The following is a 21,106-nucleotide window of genomic DNA, read 5'->3' on the forward strand; positions in this document are numbered from 1 at the left end:
AATAAATATTTACTCAAAAGTAGCTGCTGGCAGAAGGTATTAATAATCTCATGGAGTAACTATGAGTTATATAAGAAAGAAACAGATACCGTGTGATGTTTGGCTGAGTAGTGAAGGCAGAAATGAAGAACCTTTAAACTGTTTAATAGTCTAGATTGTTTGTTTTTTTTTACAGAAGTTGATGCTATGCACATATTTCAACTTTGGCCATGTTTAGTATGAGAATACACCTGTGCAACAGCATATATGTCCACTGTTTCATTGGTTACACCTGTCCAGTTGCTCATTAATGTAAATCTCCAGTCAGCTAATAACATGGCAGTAACTCAGTGCATTTAGGTATGTGGATAAGGCCAAGATGACCTGCTGAAGTTAAAACTGAGCATCAGAATGGGGAAGAAAGGTGATTTAAGTGACTTTCAATGTGGCATAGTTGTTGGTGCCAGGCGGGCTGGTTTGAGCATTTTAGAAAATGCTGATCTCCATCCTGCCTTGTATCACTTCCGGTTGCTGGTGGTGGTGTAATAGTGTGGGGAATATTTTCCTGACATATTTTGGGCCCTTAGTACCAATTGAACATTGTTTAAATGCCACAGCCTACCTGAGTATTGTTTCTGACCACTTCCATCCCTTTCTGACCACAGTGTATCCATCATCTGATGGCTGCTTCCAGCAGAATAACACACCATATCACAAAGCTCAAATCATCTCAAACTGGATTCTTGAATACAACAATGAGTTCACTGCACTCACATGGCCTCCACAGTCAACAGATCTCAATCCAATAGAGCACCTTTGGGATGTGGTGGAATGGGAGATTGACATCATGGATGTGCAGCCAACAAATCTGCAGCAACTGTGTGATGCTATCATGTCAATATAGACCAAAATCTCTGAGGAACATTTCCAGGACCTTGTTGGATTTAATGCTTAAATATAACTATTTTTGTTATCCACAAAGTTTCAAATTTACTGTTTTGCAAAAAAAAAAAAACCAACAGAAAAAGTAGTAAAGTGCATTATTATTTTTTAATCATAATGCTAAATTACGATTATTGCATTCCTGAACAGAAAAATCTGTTTTAGTGATTGAATGTCATGCTTGACTAATTTCTGACTTCTCAGAGAAGTCAGTTTGATTTTGGCCTAATAAATAAGATTTTTTTTTCAGTTTGTCCAGGCTGGATGTGTCCTTCCTAGGCTGGATGTGCTGCCCCCCCCCAGCACACCACGGTGTAAAACTTGCTATGACAGTCTGATGATACATCTCCAGGAGTTTCCTGCAGATGTTAAAGGATGGCAGCTTTCTTAGGAAATACAGCCTGCTCTGTCCCTTCCTGTACAGGTGATCTGTGTTGCATGTCCAATCCAGTTTGCTGTCTAACCACAGTCCAAGGTACTTGTAAAAGCCCACAGCTTCCACCTCAACTCCTTTAATTTGAACTGGTTGTGACCTTCGTCTGGACTTCCTAAAGTCAATGACCACCTCCTTGGTCTTTGAAGTGTTGAGCTGCAGGTGGTTCTTGTGGCACCAGACAGCAAAGTCCCTCACCAGGTTCCTATACTCCTCCTCGATGTCGTCCCTGACACACCTCACAATGGCATCAGCAAACTTCTGAATGTGACACAGCTCAGATTTGTAACAGACGTCTTCAGTGTACAGGGTGACAGGGTGACCGTCCCCTGGGGTTCAGTGTTGCTGATCATGGTGTCAGACGTGATGTCCTTCAGTCTGACATAGCTACTGCAGCATGTCGGTGAGGTAGCTGGAGATCCGAGTGACCAGGAAGGGGTCCACTCTCATCCTGTTCAATTTATCCTGAAGGATGAGGGGTTCATTGGTGAATCTGAATTGGCCCCAGATTTGAAGGTCAGTGTGTGTGTGAATCTCTCTCAGTGTAGCCCTGTATGGACTGGTGATTTGTCCAGAGTAATTTCTGTGAGTAAATCATAGTATGACACATAGAACATATAAAAATTGAATATTTACTACCTGTTTTTTCTATTTCTTTTCCATATGGGAAGAATCTCACTTCTCCTCTAAAAAAAGGAACATGTTTTCAGTGGGATTTATTAAGAGAATATGTAACACCTTAGTCGTTACAGGGTTTGGACCAGATGACAGGTTCGGCTATGGAGAGTAGAGTTAGTGTCACCACAATTAAGGACCACAGACCAAGAGAATAAATTTAAATTAGCCGGCAAGATTTATTTACACACAACAAAAACCATAAAAGACTTTGACAACAGAAAACACAACAGCATACACCTTCCTGGTGTATAATCCCTCTTTTTGTTATCTTAACCAAAAGAAATAACTTAAATTTAGGGTTATTTGTTCAGTTCCCTTTGGTTTGTCTGTTTGAGTTAACTCAGTAGTCACTAAACCTAGTTTAGTTCTCTAGCTTCAAAATCTATTTATCTATTTTATTATTATTTTTTTTTTAGTTAATACAAAAATTAGGCTCTGTATTCAGATTCGGCAGACTCAATGTTATGTTAGGTTTAACCAACAAAATAGTTTGCAATCTCAATAATATCACAGCAGTACCACACAGGGTCATTCAATATTAAAATAAAAATATTGAACCAAAAGACACAACTCAAAATAATCCAGCAAAAGGCTGAACAAGGTGCGATGCACATGAGAGTCTCTTTTCTTTTGTCCTGCTGTTGATCCCTCTATTGTCTGTGTTCTGCGCTAGTCTTGAATCCACTGCTGTTAGCAGTCAAGGATAAATCCTACCAGTTCGGATGAAAACGGTCAACACTCCGCAGACAGCATGTTGCTCCACATGCACAGATCAGCAAATTCACAGTTCATCAGGTCCGGTGGCTCGCCATCTCGTTTCACCGCGTATGAAGTCCCACTTCAGTACTAGCTCAACTTTTCTCCACTCCAACTTAAACGGCCTAATGTAAGCAACATAAAATATCAATAAATAAACAAAATAAAGCGTTGGCTGCTTAAGACATTAGCCAAGAGTCAGCGTTTTGCTTAATAAATGCTGATTAAGCTGCACACCTGCCAAAATGGCGGAGCGGAGATAAGTGAAAACACAACACTTGCACTTCAATTTCACACATGGGCATCATAATATCAAGTTTTAAAACACAAACAACATAAATCTGACATCTTAGCTTATACTGTTTCCCAAATAATACATTCAACGTAACAAAATTCTCAAAAGAAATAAAATACATTTTTACGAACTCACCAAGTCCCATTCAGCAATGTACACACGTCTGAAGGGCAGGATAAAGTGGAAAAACAAAACAATTTCTCAAAAAATTAAAGATATTCTTTTAGATAAGTTTCCTTTGTTTAATAACGGCAGCTCGACGTCTGTGTGTCTGCAGCGATCTTGGTCAGAACCGAAAAGAATCCGGTTGGCTACTACCAGTCACATGGGCCACGCTGGGACACTTTCAGAATAAAAGCTTGCCTATTTAAAATTTCAAATATACATATTTTTAACCAACCAATAATCATCCATAGATTGAATGTTTGTTTTTAATATTTTTAAACCAGTTTTTTCCCAGATGAAATAATAAACAAAAATAAATTTTAATCAGGTTTTTACCTCATGCACACTGTCACCTGGGTTACACCCTCCCCTCTAAAATCTATGCAAGTCCCTTTGCATAGTGCATATGTTCAGACTATTTAAGGTGCTTCAATGGAATTAGTTATCGCTTCACTTAAGCTTTGAAATAAAGACTCAACTATGCTAATAAGAGGGTTTCCCAACTCAGGGTAAGTTAAGAGTTTTGGCTTTGTTCTTTCTCGAGAAGACCTTCTGACAGTTGGTTGTGTATCAGGGTCATGCTCTTCTGTGTTATTATCCACGGGTTCGTTCTCCTTCATTTGGTTCTGAGTTGCTTCCTCTGCTTCAGGTGCAGTTTCCACTTCACCAGTGTCTGTTTCCATTTCTTTTTCCATTCCAGGTACAGGTAAGTTTTTGAGATTCAGTGGCATATCCGGTTCGGAATCAGATCCAATAATTTGCTCATTACATCCATCTGGAGCAATTTCAGGAACTGTCACAGGTTCTGAGACTGTTGCATTATCAAAGGTTGGTTGCTCAACAGTAGAATCTGAATGATTACTGGGAGAAAGGACCACTTCGTATTCCTTTATGGACTTTGAAACTTCCAGAGGAGCAACTGGAGGATAATACAATAGGTAATTATCCTCGTCGTCCAGGTTGTAATCCAGGTCTTGTTCTTCAGGATCAGTTATAGGGTGCTGACGTGTACTTGGCCGGCTTGGCTTTTCTTGCTCTGAGGAGACATTCACAGGAACGGTGGGTAAAAACCCACATGGCAACAAAAGGTCTCTGTGAAGAGTTCTTGTGGGACCAGCCTGATGCTCAGGCTTGACAGTGTATACAGGTAAGTTGCCCTTTTGACTCAAGACAACATGTACCACAGGTTCCCACTTATCAGCCAACTTGTGTTTGCCTCTAAGCCGGACATTCCTCACAAGTACACGATCACCAATATCAAGGACAGATTCAGTGACATATTTGTCATAACGGGCCTTGTTCCTTTCAGCAACTTTCGCAGCATTTTTGGTAGCTAATTGGTAGCTCTCCTGAAGATGGGATCTGAGTGCTTTGACATACTGCGAGTGGGATTGTTGCTGACGACGATTTAAAGGAACATTGAAGACAAGGTCAATTGGCAGCCTAGGTTGTCTTCCAAACATTAACTCATAGGGTGTAAACCCAGTGCTTTCATGTTTGGTGCAGTTATAGGCGTGCACAAGTGGCTTAACAAAGTCACGCCAGTGTCTCTTGTCTTCGTCTTTGAGTGTTCCAAGCATGTTGAGTAATGTTCTATTAAACCGTTCAACCAGGTTTCCTCTAGGATGATAAGGTGTCGTTCTGACCTTTTGGATACCAGCAAGGTCACAAAGGTCTTGAATAAGCTTTGACTGAAAGTCTGCTCCTTGATCACTGTGCAACTTTTCGGGAAATCCATAGTGAACAATGAAGTTTTCCCACAAAGCTTTGGCTACAGTTTTAGCCTTCTGGTTGGGAGTAGGAGTTGCTACAGCGTATTTAGTGAAGAAATCAGTAATGACGAGAACATCTTTGGTGTTGCTCCGGTCTGGTTCAATAGTCAGAAAGTCAATACAGACTAGTTCAAGAGGTCTGGTGACTTGGATGTTTACCAGAGGCGCTGCCTTCTCTGGCAGTGCCTTTCTGAAAACACATCGACTACAGGTTTTGATCTTTTGCTCAACATCTGCGGCCATTCTTGGCCAGAAAAATCTGGATCGCACTAGGTCGAGAGTGCGGTCTATACCAAGATGACCCATGTCATCATGGAGACTTTTTAAAACCATGAGTCTGAGGCTCTCAGGTAAGACCAGTTGACACTGAGACTCTTCACCAACTTGCCTCTTTCTGTAGAGAATCCCATTCTGCAACTTAAGCTTTTTTAGCTCTCGCAGAAGGATGGAAAGTTGTGGGATCTCCTTTCGCACAGCAGGGGGTGATGTTTCACCTGTTTCAAGCTGGCGAATGATTTCATTGATCGCAGGGTCATCCATTTGATGTTTTTTTAACTCTTCTACTGAAATGCATGGAATGACTGGATTACTGTCACACTGATCAAAACCATCAGGAATGGCATTAGCTGACATGGACAGGGAAGTTACAAGTGGACACGTAAATGCATGGTCATTTGTGTCCAAGGAATGGAGAATTAGGTGTTTTTCACAAATTGCATTGACAGCATTTTGAGAAACATGAGTGAACAGATCAGTACCAGGTAAGTGGTGCTGAAGGAACTGACTGATTCGCTCTTGTTCTTTCTGGGAAACAATGTCATTTACTGGTTCTGGGTGGGGACGGCGGGATAGCCCGTCCGCATCCATGTTTTGTTTCCCTGCTCTGTACTTGAGCTGGAAATCAAAAGAGGACAGAGCAGACAACCAACGATAACTGGTTGCATCCAGCTTAGCTGTGGTCAAGATATAAGTTAAAGGGTTGCTGTCAGTAACCACAGTGAAAGCATTTCCATACAGGTAGTCACAAAACTTTTCAGTTACAGCCCACTTTAGGGCTAAAAACTCGAGCTTGTGAGCTGGATAATGGCTTTCACTCTTTGACAGTCCCCGGCTTGCATATGCGATTACACGCACCTCTCCTCCCTGCTCTTGATAAAGAGCAGCCCCTAACCCTGTTGTGCTTGCATCTGTGTGTAGCAGATAAGGCAACTTGGGGTTGGCAAACCCTAACACAGGAGCTGTAGTGAGTTTGTCAATTATGGTCTCAAATGCCTGTTGGCAACTTTCTGTCCATCTTTCTCCAAAAGGGGCCTTTGGCTGAAAGTACTGGACATCTGGTGTTTTAGGACTATTACCCTTCCTCAGTGGTGGGTATCCGGCAGTGAGATTGGTCAGGGGTTTCACAATTTTGGAATAGTCTTTGATAAATCGTCTGTAATACCCAGCGAAACCTAAGAAGGAACGGAGCTCTTTGAGGTTTCTGGGACTTGGCCATGTTTTCAGGGCTGCGACTTTTTCAGGGTCTGTTTCAACACCCTGTTGGGAGACAATGTGTCCCAAGTACCGTACTGATGTCTGGAAGAACTTGCACTTTTCCAGAGACAGTTTCAGCCCATATTCTTTAAGGCGATTGAGGACATGAAGAAGGCGTGTTTCATGCTCCTCAAGGGTTTCGGAGAAAACTATAAGGTCGTCCAGAAATACTAGGACTTCCTTAAGGTTTATGTCCCCCATACATTTCTCCATCAGCCTTTGAAAAGTGCTGGGAGCGTTCGTTATGCCTTGGGGCATCCTATTGAACTCCCAAAACCCCATGGGGCATACAAAGGCTGTCTTGTGCTTGTCTGCCTCGTCCACCTCAATTTGGTAGTACCCACTTTTGAGGTCAAGGACCGAGAACCACTTCGATCCAGTGAGGGCTGAGAATGCCTCTTCCAAGTTGGGAATGGCATAGGCATCTTTGATGGTGTGCAGATTTAGCTTTCGATAATCGACGCAGAGTCTTACATCTCCATTCTTCTTCCTCACCACCACTATTGGCGAAGAAAATGGTGAATCAGACTCGCGGATTATTCCTGCCTCACTCAGTTCTTGCAAATGTTTTCGAACAGCATCAAGGTCCTGAGGTCGTACTGGACGGGGCCTGTGTTTGAAAGGCGTTTCATCACTCAGTTTTATTTGATGTTTTACCTTGTTTGTACAACCAAAGTCTGTATCATGTTGTGCAAAAACTTCAGGCATAGTACTGAGTTTTTGTACAATCCGCTCTTTCCATTCAGCTGGAACTGGAGAATCAGCGAAGTTGAGATTTAGCACTGTGGATTCTTTTGATTTGGGTGGCTGCGTGGATTTTAGTATTTGGCTGGTTGTCACTATCTCCTGCATAGCATGGATTTCAGCGATGACACTCTTTGCAGGAATAATAATGTCATGTTTGCTCTCATTTCGCACAACAACTGGAAGCTTTTGTGAGGGCCTTTCAGGAAAGGTGAGTAAACAATTGGTGACTAGAATGCCACCAGGCAAAGAGGATGTGGAGGGTGGCTCAACAACAACCCACTTGTCTGGGGTTTTGGTGTTAACATGGACTGACCCCTCCAACACTCGGCTCTGGCCTGCAGGTATAACTTCTGGCTCTTTTCCAGATAGTCTAACAAGTCCGAGACTACTGTTTTCCTTCTGCTTGTGTCTCTGTTGCAACACGCTTAACACCACTCTGTAGCCGTAAGGTAGTGCATGGAGATCTGCACCGGTCAAGAAGAAATGCTCATAGAGAAGGTCAAGAGTGTTGGTACCAATCAAAAGAGAGGACTGGGCATTAGAACGTGTGTCTGGGACAACTAATGCAAAGGTGGACACGGTCATTTCAGAACCAAAACAGCTCTGTGGGAAGGTAATCTCGACCTCAATGAAACCTGAGTAAGGAACATTTTGACCGTTTGCAGCTTCAACTTCCAGCAGCTCATTTATTGGATGAATTTCCAGGTGAGAGAGATTGTTTTCATAGAATGAGTGTGACACGGTAGTCACCTGAGATCCTGTATCAAGAAGACAACTGCTAACCTGACCATCAATTTGGACTTGAGCAGTATACTTAGCTCCAACTAAGCCTTTAGGTAGTTTAACAGTGGTTGATTTGTTGTGCAGTCTCTTTTTTCTGAATGACTGTTTCAGAGAGGGACTGGTCTCATTAACAGCACCCATCTGTCCCGCAATGAGGGCTGTTTTTAGTTTAAAGAATGGGATGAGTTTTGATTGTTCTGTTTATCCCAAAGTAACTGTTTGTCTTTTAATTGTTTCCTGTTATCAGCAACCAAGGATGGGTTTGGGTCATTTGAGCATGCAGAGGCAATATGCCCATCTTCACCACAGTGGAAACAATACCACGGCTTTGGTCTGTTCCTTGTGGCTTGAAGTGTAGTGGAGATTGGCTCAGGCATTTTGGGTCTAGGCTTTGTCTTAGCATTAGCTTGTGGTGTGCTGGGCTTCTTTTTGGGAGAACCTGGTGGCTTAAGTCTAGCAAGATGGCTCTGAAGCTCAGTGATCTGTGCCTTCAAATCTGCGACCACATTGCTTGGAGGAGCTGTGGGTTGGTCCGCTTTCTGTGCTCTTAATCTTGTCAATTGAGTTTGCAGCTCAGTTATTTGTGTTCGCATTTCAGTGATTTGATGTTGCAAAATGGGCTCCGATGTATCAGTGGCTGCTGCAAGGGCGTGGGAAGACACTTTTGGTCTTGTAGCAGCAAAGTGTTTTTTCATTCGGCTTTCTTTTGCAACATGTTTATCTTCCTCCACTCTCAACTGTAGCAACAACTCTGCAAATGGAGGAGGGTTATCTTTTTGTCGCTCGAGCTGAAGGTCTGCCAACAATGCGTTATCCCAACACCCACGACAAAACTGCCGTAGTAGGTGTCGGTCTGCCTCGCTAGCTGAAACACCACCTCTGTTCAAAGCTTTGGAGAGAGCTGTATGTAATCGATGGAGGTAATGTGATGGCTTTTCACCTGCATCCTGCAGTGTGTTAAGAAATTTAGCAAAAAGCTCATCGCCATCTTCCACTGTACCAAATGCTGAATTGAGCAGCTCAAGGTAAGCTGAAGGCAAAGCTTGAGGGCCTAAATGTTTAACTATATTGGCTGCAGGAGGTACAAGACTGTCTGAAATTTTCCGTGAGCACTGCAAGTCAGACAGATCAGGATCTTGCTGCATAAGCTCAACACTGTGGCGCCATGTGTCAAAGTCAACCTCGTGACTAGGGCAAGGTAACCTGCCTGAAAAGGGTCTCAGGCGAAAGGATGCACTCGCCTGCGAGACTGGAGATTCACTCCGAACTATGTGCTCCACAATAACCTTTTGAACCTCTGGGTGGGTTATAAGGGTTTTTGGAACATTGCATGGCAGATCAGGTTGTGTTGGCTTGCCTGAATCAGATTCAGTTACACTTAAGTTGGTTTCATTCACCTTAACTGGGTCACTTGGAAGAGCTTGTGATTGTTGGGTGACTGTGGCTGTAGGTCTACTTTGTGTTTCTTGCATAGGAAATGCAGTTTCAGCTGTTTCTGGATCACCAGCAACTGACTGACTGCATTCAGACAGGTGCTCATGCAAAACATCCTCAAAAGGCTTGCCACTTAATTTGGCGATTTTCTGTAGTTCACTAATCAAGCTGTGGGTGGCGCTGGTTGTAACAGCTGACACATATTCCGTTGACAGGGCTCTGATGTAAGGGACTCCAGTAGGTCTCTCAAATTTGTAGGGCAGCAAGGGTTCAAGCGCTATCAAGGCAGTTCCACTCTCATACTCCACAATGGCATTTTTGGGGTAGGGAGAGTGGAGATCATCAACTTTAATGGTTCTCGAGATGCGCCCATACTTGTTCAGGAAGTCAGATAACTCTTCATCAAAGTCTGCATCAGTGAAGCCCCCAATGATAACTGAGTTAGGGATTTTAATGTTTTCTTTATCAACAATGTCCATTTTTGCCGGTCTTGGCCTATTTTGAGGTCTGGGTCAAAAATAAGGTTTTATGGTTCTATTTACAGTGTGGTTAAGGTTTTATTACTACTCTCCTGGCTGGCTCGCCACTTTTGTACTGTAACACCTTAGTCGTTACAGGGTTTGGACCAGATGACAGGTTCGGCTATGGAGAGTAGAGTTAGTGTCACCACAATTAAGGACCACAGACCAAGAGAATAAATTTAAATTAGCCGGCAAGATTTATTTACACACAACAAAAACCATAAAAGACTTTGACAACAGAAAACACAACAGCATACACCTTCCTGGTGTATAATCCCTCTTTTTGTTATCTTAACCAAAAGAAATAACTTAAATTTAGGGTTATTTGTTCAGTTCCCTTTGGTTTGTCTGTTTGAGTTAACTCAGTAGTCACTAAACCTAGTTTAGTTCTCTAGCTTCAAAATCTATTTATCTATTTTATTATTATTTTTTTTTTAGTTAATACAAAAATTAGGCTCTGTATTCAGATTCGGCAGACTCAATGTTATGTTAGGTTTAACCAACAAAATAGTTTGCAATCTCAATAATATCACAGCAGTACCACACAGGGTCATTCAATATTAAAATAAAAATATTGAACCAAAAGACACAACTCAAAATAATCCAGCAAAAGGCTGAACAAGGTGCGATGCACATGAGAGTCTCTTTTCTTTTGTCCTGCTGTTGATCCCTCTATTGTCTGTGTTCTGCGCTAGTCTTGAATCCACTGCTGTTAGCAGTCAAGGATAAATCCTACCAGTTCGGATGAAAACGGTCAACACTCCGCAGACAGCATGTTGCTCCACATGCACAGATCAGCAAATTCACAGTTCATCAGGTCCGGTGGCTCGCCATCTCGTCTCACCGCGTATGAAGTCCCACTTCAGTACTAGCTCAACTTTTCTCCACTCCAACTTAAACGGCCTAATGTAAGCAACATAAAATATCAATAAATAAACAAAATAAAGCGTTGGCTGCTTAAGACATTAGCCAAGAGTCAGCGTTTTGCTTAATAAATGCTGATTAAGCTGCACACCTGCCAAAATGGCGGAGCGGAGATAAGTGAAAACACAACACTTGTACTTCAATTTCACACATGGGCATCATAATATCAAGTTTTAAAACACAAACAACATAAATCTGACATCTTAGCTTATACTGTTTCCCAAATAATACATTCAACGTAACAAAATTCTCAAAAGAAATAAAATACATTTTTACGAACTCACCAAGTCCCATTCAGCAATGTACACACGTCTGAAGGGCAGGATAAAGTGGAAAAACAAAACAATTTCTCAAAAAATTAAAGATATTCTTTTAGATAAGTTTCCTTTGTTTAATAACGGCAGCTCGACGTCTGTGTGTCTGCAGCGATCTTGGTCAGAACCGAAAAGAATCCGGTTGGCTACTACCAGTCACATGGGCCACGCTGGGACACTTTCAGAATAAAAGCTTGCCTATTTAAAATTTCAAATATACATATTTTTAACCAACCAATAATCATCCATAGATTGAATGTTTGTTTTTAATATTTTTAAACCAGTTTTTTCCCAGATGAAATAATAAACAAAAATAAATTTTAATCAGGTTTTTACCTCATGCACACTGTCACCTGGGTTACAAATATCTTTGGCTGCATTTTATATAAAGGCTTGACAGCAATGCAAAAGCTAGTGTTATTACATTTTATTACACGATGACAGGGGTAATGATGAACATGCACAGTGCGGTTTTCCTTCAGGTTCATCCCTCCACTCAAAGCACAAACCTGGGGATCATGTCTTTAGAGATAAATTGTAATCTCTTTGTTTCTGGAAAAAATAATCAGAGTCAAATGTGGAAGTGATACTAACACATTCTTGTTGAAGAAAACTCCAGCCAACAAATTTTTGGACAGCAGCTATTAATTTGTCACACTTTCACTACCTCATATTGTCCTGAGATGGCTTTATTTTAGTTAGCTGTAAGTCAAATCAATGTATTATTGATAGTTTATCTTCATGGATTTTAAAGGCCCACAAAAGGGAGTCCTGTTGTTGTTGTTTTGTTTGTTTGTTTTGTTTTTTTTTTAAAGAAGAGGGTTAATCTCAGGAAAGAAGGGAATAAAGAACAACACAAGAAAAAAAATATTAACAAATTATCTAAAATATTCTGAGTAAAATGAAGCAAGATGTGAAAAATATATGTAGTCATAAACCAAAGTACTGGAAAACTAATATTTCTGGCCTGATGATTTAAGTTGAGCGAGGTTCTCAGGTTAGAGATTTTTAAGGGCCAAGTCGTGATTGAGCATCGCACAAGAAAAACGCACACATCAGAAACTTTTTGTTAGTGTGGTTTGTGTTGGCAATAGTTTTTCTGTCAAAGTTTATATGCATATTTTTAAAGCTTAGTGAGCTGGATGTTACATTTTGTAACCCCAGCTGTCAGTGTTAATGTTAAAAAGGTTTAGTCTGCTATGACTGCTAGAATGGAAGAGATGCCTTACTAAAATACCCAGCCGTTACATTCTTGTTGCACTTGCTGGCTCCATCAGAGGTGACCACGGGTCACCATTGGCCTGCAGGCCTCAATTTGAGCTCCCTGGTAGTGAAGAGAAAAGGCTCTGGGGCTCAGTAAGGTCACAAGCATTCATTCTCTGGGTACCACAGATATCAACACAAATTTTGTTGTCAGGTACCTGAGGTACCCTGGATGTTGCACGGTATCACTGAATTGGAAAAACATTTGATCACCTGATGTAAAAAAAAAAAAAAAAAAAAGGATGGGGATTCATCCACTTGTGATGATCCACTTGTCTTACTATAATATAAATATAAAATCTCTATTTGCCTGAAAACCCCTCCTACACAGTCAGAAGTTGAGCAACTTCAGATACATCTGAAGGTTTTTATCTGTATCACATATGTGAAATTGTCATTTTAGAAACATAGAGGATGACATCATATTGCCTAGCAACCACCCACAAACAAGCTAGAATCAGTAGTGTTGTATGGGCATATATTAGTAGGAAAAAAAGGAGGAAATTCTCTCTCCAAATAATTGGAAATGCAAAACCAAAGCTGGGAGAACGATCTATACAAAGCAGTTGTGATAGTTGATACATAATTTAATATGCAACAACAGGATTACAAACCAACAACAAGATTAGACTCAGCTCAATGTTTGTGTAAGTGAGCTGAGAAGAAGCAGAGCTATTGAAGATATCCCCAGTGAGTCTTTTTGTTCCCGTGCTGCGTTCTCCGTTTCCCTCCACCACATGTAAACATCTTTGAAAGAGCCGTACAATAAAAAAAAAGAGATCCATGTTACGCCTTTACTGATGGATGCAAAGAGCGTTTTACTGAGAAATCCTGTAAAGTTTTTGTAAATAATGTGACTCAGCAGTGTCATGGATATCTGCACTTAGTGAATTTTAACACAGCACTGCAGACACACGAAGGTCAACAGAAATATGGCTCGATCTGCCAGCTGGATGTGAGTAAAGTGGAGGACGAAGTAGGGGACAAGACCACCTACTTCTGTGTCTCCTGTCCAAAAATATTTATGGGTTCGGAATACAGCATATCAATCTAAGATTGAGTTTTTTGAGATCTTCCCAAACAGAAAGAAATTTCACATAACAAACTGCATAAAACCACATGTGTGTGAAATAGCTGGATCAGGGAGATGGGAATTTTAAAACCAGATTTCCCCTCTGTTGCACCAGCATTACACTGCTTTTATGTTTGTTTGTACAAATGTTGTACAAATAAATGATTTGGATAAAGAAAAAAAAAAGCCTTAAAAGTTTTAGTGGCAGTTTTGACAAGTCACACAGCATTTTTTTCATTATGTCAGTGGAGGTGAACATAGCTTTCTTTGTGGTGTCCAAAGCATTGAAAAATTGTATATAAACAGGACTGAGAATACAGTTATTTGCTGATATATTGTTTGTCACTGCTGCCCTTGAAAGCCTTTAATTGATCCAAAATGCTACAGCCAGAGTACTGACAGGGACTACAACAGAGAGTGCATTTTCCCATATTGGCTTCTCTTCATTGGGTCCCTGTTAAAGCCAGAACTCAGTTTAAAATCCTTTTCCTCACATAGGACAAGGTCTTGAATAATCAGGCCCCATCGTATCTTAAAGATCTCATAGTACCGAGACAGACACCCTCTCTATTTTTAAGATTAAGCTTAAAACTTTCCTTTATGATAAAGCTTATAGTTAGGGCTGGATCGGATGACCCTGAACCCTCCCTTAGTTACGCTGCAATAGGCCTAGGCTGCTGGGGGCTTCCCATGATGCACCGAGTGTTTCTTCCTCATTCACCTCATTTCACTTTCTGTGTTTATGCAATATTAATGCGTTTAACCATTAGTAATTAATTTTAAAATCTGCCTCTCTCCCATTTTCTCCCAAAAGTTTCTATTAAAAGGAAATTTTTCCTTCCCACTGTCACCAAGTGTTTGCTCAGAGGAGGTTGTCTGATCGTTGGGGTTTCATTCTTTAAAATGCTGCAGGGTCTTAACCTAAAAAACCACCTTGAGGCTATATAAATGAAATTTAATTGAATTTATTTGATAGGTTGCCGAGCCATCACAGGGCTAACAGAAGTAAAGATGCCTTCAGCTAATAAAGAACTTAACATACGTGTCTTTGGACTGCAGGGGGAAGGTGGAACACCTGGTGAAAAGTCGTGCAAGTACAGGAAGAATATGTGAACACACACAATGAGAAGCTGACCAGCAGGTTAGAGAACAGAAAACTTTTGCTGTGAGATGGAATTGCCAACTACTGTAGCACTGTGCCAGCCTTAAAAAGGACAAAACTAAATCTGATGTGTCCATTCATGAAGCCATTTGGTTAATGTTATATTACAAGGTTACAATGTTTAAACTCATCATGAGTGGTTTTCGCTCTGTGAACTGTGTCCTTTCAACATTTTCTGACACACACACAGAGAAACACACACCCCAGGGTCTGTTTGGGTCATTACCTGGATTCCAACCAGGATCAGTCTACACACGATCAATGTCGCTCTGCTGAAAATAATAAAAAAACTATGTGTGTGTGTGCGCGTGCACGCACAACAGACTGATAGTGTTTAATAGATAATGATTAATGCAAAGCTTTTGTTCCAAGTGATCACTTATGTATTGATGGTTTTAATGGGTTTATAAGCACATCCATACACCCACTGCCGATTTCTATGTCACTTTCACAGCGACCCAATCTCTCTGTCTCTCACACACACACACACACACACACACACACACACACACACACACACACACACACACACACACACACACACACACACACACACACACACACACACACACACACAGAGAGAGGGACCTTATAGATCTAATTAATTAGTGTGTACTGACTCATTCACTTTGACCTCCTGTTGTGCCACAGAAGTGCTATCCTTATTTTGGGTTAATGGAAAAAGCTTAATTTAACTTTCAGCCTTTTCCATTCAGGAGGAAGTTAATGTGTTTTTAACACTCTAATTGAACTGTAAACACAGATTAGTTGTCTGTGGTGGCATCGCAATAGATTGTGACACATCGTGTCCAAAACAAAAACCGGAAGCAGTCTTGTTAATGGAAAGGAATCTTAAAAAGAGATCATATCTGCAACACCACATGAGCAATTAATATTTATTTTCTTTATGAGTTTTAAATGGCTACTTATGAAGAAATCATACAATTTAGATCCTTAACTGCATGTTAAATTGGAAGGCAATCAGAAACTGTTGTCTGTTACAATAGAACTTTTACAATCAGCAACAATGTGGATCTGCCATCAGGACTGAAAGTCAGTTTTATTGCAGGCTCCTCTGTGCACTGAAAGGAAAAAATCTACAAGTTTCGGACTTTAGAACTTTAGAAAAACAACAGCGCTGCACAGAAGGTGAATCATCTTTGCCCAAAAAGCATGCCACCTAGACAAAACCCAAGGAGGTTTGTCTATTTACACCAAATTATTTTGATGCAGAAGTAAAAGAGGAACTGAATTGATTGGCACTGCCATGATTAACTGTGTGTAATGATTGTGGACTGAGGCACAAAATAATATCAACTAGGGTTGCAGCACGGTGGCGCAGTGGTTAGCACTGCTGCCTCACAGTTAGAATAACATCTGAAAGGCCTGGGTTCAATTCCACCTTGGCCCAGGCCTCTCCCTCTCTCTGTGTGGAGTTTGCATGTTCTCCCCGTGCTTGCGTGGGTTTCCTCCAGGTACTCCGGTTTCCTCCCACATTCCAAAGACATGCACTTACTGGGGTTAGGTTAATTGGCTACTCTAAATTGCCCATAGGTGTGACTGAGCGAGTGAGTGTGAAAGGTTGTCTGTTACTCTGTGTTGGCCCTGCGACAGGCTGGCGACCTGTTCAGGGTGTACCCTGCCTCTCGCCCTGTGACAGCTGGGATAGGCTCCAACCCCCCCGCGACCCTGAACAGGATGTGCGGAAGCGAATGGATGGATGGATGGATGGGTTGCATAAATCGATTATTTTAGTAATCGAGTATTCTATCGATTAATCGAGTAATTGGATAAGAAATATGTTTTTTTTATTAACAGTTTATCTGCATATTTTAACTTCCGTACTGCAGTTTTTCGCCATATGAACAAACAGGAGCTACAAAGTTCTCTTTTTCTTCACCTTAACACTTGCTGATGAGGTGGTTGATGAAGGACCTCCAGCTGTTTCCCAGTAAAGGTTTTAATGGTGGTTACTAAAAGAAAAAGCTGCTGTTTTGGACGCTGGAAAAAGAAAGAGAAAAAAAAGGAGACAACTGATGCCGCAGAGTTTAAACGACGCGTCGAAACAGTAAATTAGTGTCGATAATTTTTTAGAATCAAATTAATCGAGTTAATCGATGAATCGTTGCAGCCCTAATATCAACACACTGCGATTCTATTAGAGTCCTACACAAAAGTTCCAAAAACACAATGAACAGTTAACCAGAGACCACAGGGAATACAAGACTAGGAATACACAGCTGTACGTGGACAACGTGACAATGAACAAAAGAATGATGGGACTATTTATAGACTGAGGACTGATTGGAAGCAAGAAACAGCAGACTCAGCACAATAAAACTGAGTGTATTAGAATGAAAGGACATCAGAACACAACATCTGGTTGTGACAGATTAAACTTTTGTTTCCCTTTTTGAGGGTCTCTTAATGTCCTCCCAATTGCCATGCAGTACACCTTTTGTCCTCTGGGGTCAAAATGACCCAGCATGGTTTGACTGTCTTTTTGACCCCATAGGACAACAGATGTTATTAAAACCCATAATTCAATCAAATTACTTTAAATTAAAGTTAATCATGAAGAACACAGTATTGAACCCTGTTATTATTCCCTATTGTGTTTAGATTATTTGATGAATACAAAATATATTTTGATGGCAACAGATTTAATTTGGGGTCGAAAATGACCCCAGGACATTACAAGGGTTAAACTCAATATTTTCTCTTTTGTTGGTATTGTGATCACGGTAAGTAAAAAAATAAAAAATAAATACATCAAATGTGTGGCTGAATGTGTGGTGCTGAACTTGCAACTGTATGTAAAAAATATAACCAAACCAAATGAGTTGGAAAAGAGAACAACTGTATTTTAGTGTCAATACAAAGTTGTTGAGTTTTGGGGTTTTTTTTGACATGAACCAAATTAAAGAAAAAGCAAAACCATAATTGCTGCATGAACAAGTTTTTACCAGGACACGCTGGAGAAATTGCATCTCTCGGCTGGCCTGGGAACACCTTGGGGTCCCTCCGGATGAGCTGGAGGAGGTGGCTGGGGAGCGGGAAGCTTGGGCTTCTCTGCTTGGGCTCCTGCCCCTGTGACCTGGCACCGGATAAGCGGAAGAGAATGGATGGATGGATGGATGGATGAATGGATTGGATGGATGGATGGATGGATGGATGGATGGATGGATGGATGGATGGATGGATGGATGGATCTTGGGCAGTTCTAGCCATTCCAAGATCCAACAGGACCCTAAGAGTCTTTATGAAGAATTAAGTGGGGATGTGGAAAACAACACTAATGGCCAACTTCAAGCCAATTTACCAAAGAGATGCTCTGTCCCTACTGCTGTTCCACATAGGCCTGAACCCCCTCAGCCACATCATTAACAAGACTGGCTACAGATACCGACTACAGAATGGAGCAAACATCAGCCACCTCCTCTACATGGATGACGTCAAGCTGTATGCCAGGAGTGAACAAGACATTGATTCACTGATCCACACCTGATCTACAGCAAAGACATCAAAATGTCTTTCGGACTAGAGAAGTGTCATCAGATGGTACCAAAGAAATGGAAGGTAGCCAGAAGTGAGGGGACTGCACTACCAGAAGGCAACATTGTGGACACTGAAGATGGCTACAAGTACACAGACAAATGTGAACTATGAAGACTGCTAGGAAAGCTGTAACTGCCAAATACCTGCAGAGAGTAAGATCTGAGGAGTCAGCTAAATGGGAAGATGGCCACAAAGGATCATGTACTTAGTGAGTACCTCAGGCAGCAGAACCCCGAGAAAGAAGAGGAGAAGGAACAGGAACCATCATGGAAGGACAGGCCTCTGCACGGCATGTACCACCAGCAGATCAAAGAAGTGGCTGACAGACAAATCTATCAATGGCTGGATAAAGCTGGACTGACAGACAGAGCAGAGGCACTACTCATGGTAGCACAGGAACAAACTCTGAGCACAAGATTAATAAAGCCTAGAGTCTACCATGCAAAGCAAGACCCCAGGTGCAGGCTGTGTAGAGATGCCCGTGGGACAATCCAGCATATAACAGTGTGATGCAAGATACTAGTAGGCCGAGCATACATGGAACGCCAAAACCAAGTGGCTGGAACATCTGTGCCAAGTATGACCTGGAAGTCCCGAGGTCAAAATGGAATACGACCCCAAGGGTGGTTGAGAATAACAGAGCATAGATCCTGTGGGACTTTCAGATACAGACAGAAAAACTTGTGATGGCTAACCAACCGGACATCGTAGTGGTGGACAAACAAAGGAAGAAGGCCGTAGTGATTGATGTTGCCATACAAAGTGATTGCAACATCAGGAAGAAGGTACTCGAGAAGCTTGAGAAATACCAAGGGCTCAGAGAAGAGCTAGAAAGGATGTTGAAGGTGAAGGCAGCAGTGGTCCCCGTGGTAATCAGAACATGTGGGGCAGTGATCCCCAAACTGGGAGAGTGACTCTCAGGAACAACATCCAAGATCTCTGTCCAGAAGAGCTCAGTCCTGGGAACAGCTAAAATGCTACGCAGGACGCTCAAGCTCCCAGGCCTCTGGTAGAGGACCCAAGCATGGAGGACAAAGACCGAGCTGGGATTAATTTGGATTTAAAAGTAAGAATATATATATATATATTAGGGGTGGGACTTTAACGCGTTAATTTCGATTAATTAATTACGGGGAAATTAACGCGTTAAAAATTTTAACGCATTTTAATCGCACTTTGCACTGTGGAACGTTTCTCAGTGCGCGAGTTCCCGGCATACAGATTATATCGACGCACAATGTCCAAATTAGGGGCTGCATCCTGCGAAGGACCCGGCCCACGTCTTTCGCAGCCCACGAACACCACAAAGGCCGGAAGTGAGCGTCTAGCCTTCATATCAGCGTCACCTGCCGTCACCTCTGCGTAGCTCATGTCGCCTAGCAACCGTGAGTGCGAAGCACAGCTGTGTAAAAGCAGCTGGTTAAACGGAGAACGAACTTTTTCTCCTTTTTGTGGTTTAATTTTAAGTCTTTAATTCAAAATAAGCTGTTAAAACAAGCAGAACACATTTCAACATCAAGGAATACAGCTGAGAGAATGATTAATTTCCAACTATAACAAGTGAGACATTAATGTTGAATAAAACTATCCAGTTATGATGCTTAACTTTAATTTCAGGAGTTTATCACAGGAGCACTTCCACCCTTCGTTGGTCTGTGTAGTAGACTGGTGGGAAAATAAACAAAATCTTGAAGTTTAAGCTTATGTATATTGATTCATTCATCAACTAAACTTAAATTAATATTTATCATGTTAAATATTGAAATGCGATTAAAATGCGATTAATTTCGATTAATTAATTACAAAGCGTGTAATTAATTCGATTAATTTTTTTAATCGAGTCCCACCCCTAATATATATATATATATATATATATATATATATATATATATATATATATATATATATATATATATATATACTGTATATATATTACTGCATATTACTTTACAATCAGTCATGTAGCCTACATATTCTTGGTAACACCAAGCTAAGAACTTTCAGAAAATCAAATTGAGGTAACTCTAATTTAATGAAATAATGACCGTATGTGCACATTAAGATCAGCTGGTGAATGCCTCTCACCTTTTATAAGACTCCATGTACAATCACACCTCAAACTACAAAGCCATTCTAAAACTATTAACAGTGGATCAGATGATTATATGTAATATGAAAGGTGTCAACTGGAGAAAATAAGCCCTCTCCAGAGGTTTATGGCAAGCTTAGTAGTTTGCTCTCCAACATCAAGGCAACCACAGACACCTGTTTTAAGTGTAAACCCTCTAAAGGAACATGCACCACCTCCTCAGTGCCGATCAGCAGACAGACACAGGCTAGCTGATGAACACAGGGAAACACTTAGCAACGAAAAAGCCAGATATTTCCCTCAGGAGTTTGTGGAGCTCAAATCAAAGGTAAAATGAAAGCAAATGTTAGCCCTATGCTTGGCAGGTGGCCAGAGGCACAGATCCAAATGAATGCTAATGTTCCTCCATGTCTGGTGGATGACTAATAAGGCAATTGTCTGCTAATGATAATAATCAAGCAATACTGCTTTACCGGGAACATAAGTTGTGAGGAAACCATGCGGATTTAGACACACATGCTAACACACAAGTTAGCAAAAATATTGAGGTAAATAGTCTTTTAAGTTGGTTTTAGTAATAGTTTTGTTTTGTGCCCTCTGAGCTAAAGTGCTTCTGCTTTAAAGGGCTGATATAAATAATACTGACTTACATTTAAAAATGTTTGCAAATTGTGTTATGTTCACAT

Source organism: Archocentrus centrarchus, chromosome 22 (genome assembly GCF_007364275.1).
Source record: "Archocentrus centrarchus isolate MPI-CPG fArcCen1 chromosome 22, fArcCen1, whole genome shotgun sequence".
Lineage (NCBI taxonomy): Eukaryota > Metazoa > Chordata > Actinopteri > Cichliformes > Cichlidae > Archocentrus > Archocentrus centrarchus.